The 7,898-nt window shown below is 47.9% G+C and overlaps 1 pseudogene; it reads right to left on the reverse strand.

Moving 5' to 3' along the window:
* Positions 1–213: 213 nt before the first annotated feature.
* On the reverse strand, positions 214–3,721 carry LOC146617930 (uncharacterized; annotated as a pseudogene).
* Between the last annotated feature and the right edge of the window lie 4,177 nt (positions 3,722–7,898).

The following is a 7,898-nucleotide window of genomic DNA, read 5'->3' on the forward strand; positions in this document are numbered from 1 at the left end:
CCTTAATTGTCGAAAATGAAAGGCCCTTATCCAGCAGCTCCTGCGGGAATGTCAAAACATCCACAATAGAGCACTGAAATGGGAGAGTGTGGCGGTCCTGGCACCATTGCTCAAAGGCTCGCCATTTGCAACTGTACAAGCCTCTAGTAGATGAGGCCCTAGCGCTCTGATTTGTCGCTATCACACTAGGTGGCAAACCCTTAGCAATCAAGTTTAACCTCTGAGCAGGTAAGCATGAAGGTGCCACAGATCTGGGCGCGGATGAACCACTTCTCTTCCTCCCTGAGAGAGGGGGTCCCTGCGTAGAGGAAGCTACCAAGGACTCGCTGCTAGCAGCCTGATTATCTCTGCATACCACGACCTTGTGGGCCACCAAGGGGCCACTAAAATCAGAGTGAGGGAATGCCGACGCACTCTCTCTAGAACTGGAGATATCATTTCCACTGGGGGAAATGCATACAGGAGCACGTCTGGCCATTGGTGCGCTAGCGCGTCCATTCCCAAGGGTGCATCATGGTCGATTATGGAGAAGAACAGGGGGCAGTGAGTATTTACCCTTGAAGGAAAAAGATCTATTTGAGCCTTGCCAAATAGATCCCAAATCTGAGCCACTATTAAAGGATGTAACCTCCATTCTTTCACCAGAGGACCCCCCCTGGAGAGAAGGTCCAGCCCCAGGTTCAGGTGGCCCGGGACATGGGTGGCTCTTAGAGACAGAAAATGAACACTGCACCATAACAGCAGAGAGTGAGACAGCTTCAACAGGGGGAGAGAGCGTGTTCCTCCCTGCCTGTTTATGTAAGACACCACTGTTGAATTGTCCGTCCTGACTAAGACATGCTGGCCCTCCAGGACTGGACGGAAATGTCTGAGAGCTAAGAACACTGCTAACAGCTCTAAGTGGTTGATGTGCAGCTTGCGCTGGGCTGCGGACCAGATCCCTCTCACTGATGCACCCTCGCACAGCGCTCCCCACCCTCTTAGGGAATTATCTGTGGACACCACCTTGCAAAACAACACTCTCCCAATCCGAGAGCCCTGATGCAGCAGCCTGGGCTCCCGCCAAGGATGGAGAGCTAGCATGCAAGACGTGGTTACCGCCAGCCTCCTCCGGAGGTGACGCGATGCACACAGGCGGTGAGAGAGAGTCCAGGATTGAAACGCTCTTATTTTTAACAGTCCAAGTGGCGCTATGGCGATCATAGATGCCATCATGCCCAACAAACGTAATATCGTCTGGAAATGCAATCTGCGTCCCAGCTGAAACTGAGCGAGGCAGTGATGAAACATGGCCACTCTGTCCTCCGACAAACGTGTGTGGCAGGAAAGCGAGCATATTTCCAAACCGAGGAAAGAAATCTGCTGACTCTGGATTAGCGAGCTCTTTTGAAAGTTCACAGAGAACCCCAGTGTCTGAATGTGTGACAGAACCAGTGACAGTTGTGTCTCCGCCTGCTCTCTGGAGCAAGCTATGAGAGCCTAGTCGTCTTAGTCTAGGTAGGCTAAGATGCCTCTCTCTCTGAGGGGCACTAGTGCTTTCTCGGCACATTTCGGAAAGGTGCGAGGAGCGAGTGACAGCCCGAAACGGCAGCACCAGGTATTCGTTGGCTACGCCCTCGAATGCAGAAACCTCAGAAACTGTCTGTTTTTCAGGTGTATAGCCACATGAAAATAAGCATCTGTTAGATCGATTGTTGCAAACCAATCTCCCGGGCTGACTGCACTCAAGAGCTCTCTGAGTGTTAGCATCTTGAACTTGTACATTCAAAGGTACATGTTCAAGACTCGCAGAGTGAGGATGGCACGAAGCCCTCCCCCTGTTTTTTGAACAACAAAATAACCGTTGTACCAACCTTTATTTCCTCCCTGAGTATCATGGCCGCCTTGGTGCCGATAGTCGTGTTTACGACTCTCTGGAAACGAGGTGGCTTGACCCGGAACTGCAACCGGTAACCCATGGCAATGGTTCGTAGCACCCACTGAGAGGGGGCGCAAGCGCGCCACTGAGGGAAGTGAGCAGCCAGCCGGCTGACCTGCAGCACCGTCTGCGGGGCGTTGACACCCCCCAGTGTGTCTGTAGGGGAATGCATCACCTGCCTGACCTGGCTCATTCTGCCTGCAGGATGAGCATTTGTGATTGTTTGAGAATAAACAACACTTTTTATTGATTGTAACATGGGAACATGTACATTCATACATTTTGTTGGAGGCACCTTTCCTGGGGCACAACAATGAAAAACAGCGGTAACACGTGATGTGGCCACCTGAACATTTAACACACCTGAACAGGGAGTTACAACCTGAGACATTTTGTGTGCAGGGGGTTTGTGCTTGGGAGACAGTGTTAGGAGAGTTCAGCGCCTTCTGGGGCTGACAACCTGAACAGAACTTAAGCAACTTGGGCGGCAACAGAGGGGTAAAAGCAGCGTTTCCCTGCTGCTGGACCCCTTCTCCACTCAAAACCACAGGAGGCTTCTTCCTCCTGGGCGTCGGGTCCCGCCGGGGGCCTGAGGGTGGGCCTTTGCTCCAGGCCGATTGGTGTGGAGCTTGGGCCGTAGGATGTGCTTTCGCTGGCAGCACACCCACTTCAGCAGTGGTCTCTTGCCAGTCAGCAGAGGAACGGCGAGGCCTGTGAGAGCTAGCTGCGGGCTTGGGTTTCGCCTGACGTCTGGGGATGATGCTTCTTCTTCAGATCAAATCTAGCCTGAATGGCTTCAAGTGAATGTCCGAATAACCCAGCCGCAGACACTGGTGCGTCCAGATATACAGCTCTGTCCCTATCCGGGACGTCAGAGAGGGTCACCCACAGGTGTCTCTGCGCCACTACTGTCGAAGCCATCCCTCTGCCCAGGGAGAGCGCTGCACAGCGAGACGCACGGAGGATGTAATCTGTGGCGACTCTGACCTCGTTAAAAGAGGTGTCAGCGGGATGTCATCAGGAACCAGCAATCCGAGCTCCGCCAGGCACATCGCCTGGTACGTCTGGAGCATGGTGACGGAGCTCATGGCGTGAGCAGTGCCGGCCTGAGCCCGATAAATCTTCTCCAGCTGCGAAGCTGAGACTCTGCAGTGCTTGGACGGCAGGGTTGCAGGGCTGCCGACACCATGGTCATGGGACGGGGCCAGATAAGCAGCCAGAGACGGCTCCATAGGGGGTGAGTTAGCTAAGCCAGCCTTCTCGGCGCCGTCTATTTCCATGTACTGTAAATAGCCGGGCACAGTGACGCGGGTAGACAGAGGTTTGTCCCATGATGAAGTCTGGGAACATGGGAAGGCAGTTTTTGGCCATTGTGGGCTCCGGTGGGAGGAAAAAACCCGCGAACCGTGACAGCTTCTGAGCTGGCAGAGAAGAGGGCCAGTCCACCTGCAGCTTCTCAGCGGCACGGCGAAACAGGGAGAAAAGAGAGGTGTCATCGTGGCCAACCGGCACTGCAGCAGCGGCACATTGGGCTGACAATGAGCTCTCCTGCTCATGCTCCGACAAACCATGGATGTCCAGGCCGATGTCCAACACATCATTGTCTTCCTGGGGAGCGCTGGCGGGCTTCAACCCAGGCTGAAGCCCGACAGCGCTCCTGCATGGTTCCGGCTTGTCACTGGCTAACCCGTCAACATATTCCATGTGGTCAGCCCAGTTAATTAGGGAGGACATCGACCGGATCATCCTCGTCTTCGGACTCTGACGAAGCCGGGGCTCCAGACTCAGAAAGGAGAGGGTCATGCACTTTTTCCACAAATGTTACCCGTCTTTCCAGGGTCGAGCACCGGAGCTGGCGACAAAACGCATAGGCTTCGGGCTCCGTCAATGCTCTCCTAGCCTGGACGATCCCCAGGCAGACAGGGCAGGCATCGTGCTGGTCGCTGTCGTGCAAAGAGAGACCGCAACCCTGAGGACAGGGGCGAACAGAAGATTTCTGCTTTGCTCGTTTTGGTTTGGAGTCCATTCCAAAACGCAAAGCAAAACACTGCACAGGAAAACTTGAAATTAGCGCTCTGTGGGCAGCCTACGCACCAACTGCGCGGTGGAGGCTAACACCGGCAGGGGCAGTTAAGCTAAGTTCAAGTTGGCAGACAACGGAGCTAACTACCAGCAGCAGAGGTGTTCTCAGCAAGGTGAAGAGCGTAAGAACTGAGGGATGACTGTGATGACAGCGGCCGTGCGCGTGTCATCACACATCATCTGCCTTAAAGGCATGAATAAAGGTTTCTTCAGCCAGGACACGCCAGGGCGTGACATCCCATACTTATGTGTTGTACCAAAAGGGAACTTTAATGTTATAGTCCCTTACTAGGTTTATGCAATACCCTGAGAAAATACTTCCCCCCTTCCCTTTCCCCCCGATTCACTTGACACACTTAAATATTTCAAATCATCAAACAAATTTTAATATTAGATAAAAACAAGTAAATAAAAAAAAAATCCACATTTAAAAATGCTATCCAAACCTGAATCTGAATCTATGTGAAAAGTAACCAATTAACCATATTTGTTGGAAAGCTGTCCAATTTCATTAGCCACAGCCAGGCCTGATTACTAGCAAACCTGTTGAATCAATTAAACAGAACTTGTCTGACAAAGTAGGCTAACAGATCTCAAAATGCAACACGATCTAATGTGATCTAGGAAGAGCTGAGAAACAAAATCTATAACATCTGTCAGTTTGGAAAGGGTTATAAAGCTATTCCTAAAGCTTTGACACTCCTTGAACTATGTCAGAGCCATTATCCACAAATGGAGAAAACTCAGAACAGTGGTGAACCTTCACAGGAGTGGCCGGCCAAGTGAAGATCTCACTTGCCTCAGTTAAAGTCAGAGTTTATGATTCAACAATAAGAAAGAGACTGGGAAAAATACCATAAATGGGAGAGTTTGACCCTTTAAGACCTACCATAGAACCAAGTCCGCCAGAGCTTATATTATATTTTTTACATGTTGTGGAGCCATTTTTGGGAGCATTTCAAGTTGATATACATCAATACAACTATTATAGCCCAAATTTTAATAAACGAAAATAAATATTATAATGCAAATTTGCAAAAAAACAGCATATGCATTAAAATAAACTATTTCCAGCAGTGCAATATGAGTCCTAAGCATCCCAGAAACGACACAGAAAGTCATGAAGTCAAACACAACTTTTAAAAACACCAGTATAGGCTCACAAGGCCCTGATGGTAAAAAACTACATTTCCGCAAAACGACATCACTTCCAGTTTCGGGCAGGTCATGGCGCACATGACCTGCCACATGTGACACGCTGATGGACGTAGGAAGTGTTACAAACAGCTGATCGGATCGGCAAAGCATGTTTCTGGAATATTATGTTTTTGTTGCTGCAAGTGCTTTTTATGCAGTTTTTGCAAAGCTATATGTGGAAGGAAACTGTGACTTAGGAAAAGCTGATGGCATAAGATGTAAGTACAACTTCTCCGGTTTCATATGCAAAAAAAATTATTGCGCTAGCTTACGTGGTTGCAGTGCTACCGGGATTTTAAAATTAGTTACACAAAACGGAGCGTGCCCGCTCTGACCGGCTTTAAAGGGTTAGGGAGAAAAGCATCGCTGACATCTGGTGTGAACCTATCACAGCATCTTACCAACAGTCAAACACGGTGGTGGCAGTGAGGTGGTCTGGGGCTGCTTTGCTGCTTCTGGACCTGGACGACTTCTTGATCTAACCATGAATTCTATGCTCTACCAAAAAAATTCCTAAAGAGATTGTCCGGCCATGAGATTGGGCCCGTGAAATTAAACGCACTTAGGTTAGGCAGCAGGAAAATTATCCAAAACACACCGGCAAGTCCGCCTCTGAATGGCTCAACAAAAACAACATGAAGGTTTTGGAGTTTGATCAATTCAAAGTCTAGACTTAAATCAGACTATTTTGACAAAATCTTAAACCAACTGTTTAATAATAATAATAATGGATTGGATTTATATAGCGCTTTTCAAGGCACCCAAAGCGCTTTACAATGCCACTATTCATTCACTCTCGCATTCACACACTGGTGGAGGCAAGCTACGGTGTAGCCACAGCTGCCCTGGGGCAGACTGACAGAAGCGAGGCTGCCATATCGCGCCATCGGCCCCTCTGGCCAACACCAGTAGGCGGTAGGGTAAAGTGTCTTGCCCAAGGACACAACGACCAGAACAGAGAGCCCGGGGATCGAACCGGCAACCTTCCGGTTACAGATACGCTTCCCAACCCCCTGAGCCACGGTCGCCCCAAACAATTAGACAATTAGAGTACTAAATTTCATAGTAATATCAATTTTACACCCAGTCTGTTTACAGGACTACTGTTGTACATTTAAAAAACACCACCACCATTAAAAGGTAAGCGGTAACGCTGTGGGTAACCTTGTAACAGTTACCAGAAACATGTTCCTTATTAAAGAAATGCATCGTCTTGCACTTGATCAAGAGTTATCTCTTTGATTTTATCCATTAATACCTGCCAGCCTTGTTTCATAGACATTCACTCTATATTCAAAATGAGCAGCTTTCTTATTTACGATTTGGATATTCTACCAGACAATAAAAATGACTACTGGCTAATTGAGTATTTCAGAAAAGTTAAAGATTTTCCTCCCATTATGTCTTATTATGCTCGCCTCTGTCAGTGCGCCCCAGGGTGGCTGTGGCTACAATGTAGCTTGCCATCACCAGTGTGTGAATGGGTGGATGACTGGTTGTGTAAAGCGCTTTGGGGTCCTTAGGGACTAGAAAAGCCCTATACAAATACAGGCCATTTACCATATTTGTTAGAGCAGGTGCCCCATTTTCAGAAAGACAAATTACCATTTATTTTCCTTTAATGTGCACACAGACACAAAAACAATAGGACTAACATCATGTCTGATGTATTAACAGCATAAAATGGGCCCAAATTGATTATTTTGAAAGCATAGCTGACATCTTAGTCAAATAGCAGATCTCATTTTACAGAGAGAAACATCTGATCCATACACAAATCGATTTACAATTTGACTCCAGCTGTTATCAGAGCCGCCCCGTTCATCAATCTGCTCAGAGAGCTGCATCTGCAGCGTTGATGCAACAGATGATGTGCCTGTGGCAGGAAAATGAGAACGGAGACATCAAACTTAATCATATCTGATTGTCAGATATTTAAGGTGGGACAGCCAGAGTGCACCCTGCCAGAAACCGCCTCTTGCTGTGCTGACATTTCCTTGATGGCACCCCTTCCCGTCTCATCCCACGTCAAACCCCAGATCATTATCACATCCAACACTCCGACCTCCGCCCCCTTCAGTGAGGAGCCTTGTGTTTTTCTTGTTAATTGAAAGCAACAAAAACACTTCCTCTTCTGTGTTTCAAACTCACTTCACACCGTGTGTAAAGAGTTCCTTGGGTGTGTTCTTCTAACGCTCCAAACCGAAACACGACGCTTTGTCCTGTCTTCCGTCTCGTCTGCAGTAAGGAACTCTGAAGTTTAAGAGAGATTTATGTGCAGTAAGCAACACAGGACTTCATTATTCTTTTATGTGAAGGAACTTCAAGAGACTGTAATCATCTCTGTGGAAATTGAGGACTGTCGCACACGATTCACTCTTTCAGTTGGATTCCTATTAGTTTTCAGTCCCCTCAGATTGAGTTTTATAAATAGACAGCCATTAGTCACAATCCCAATTTCTGCCAACAAAGCCAGAAGATAAAACTGAAACACTGAGCAAAAACAGAGAACTATAACTACAATAACCCAAATATCCAATCGTTTCTGTAAGTTCCTAGTAATTACCAGCTTTGACATTAGTCTTGAGCCAAACCTCAAAATACAACGGTGAAGCACTTCATCATTAAAAAAACACCACCTGTATGATGAGTAAAATCAGTAGCACATTAGTTCAGAGGTTTTATATTAAATCAATAGTAT

This window comes from Diplotaxodon limnothrissa, linkage group LG15 (genome assembly GCF_057381915.1).
Source record: "Diplotaxodon limnothrissa isolate DT_005_m linkage group LG15, D_limnothrissa_male_GT1.1, whole genome shotgun sequence".
NCBI lineage: Eukaryota > Metazoa > Chordata > Actinopteri > Cichliformes > Cichlidae > Diplotaxodon > Diplotaxodon limnothrissa.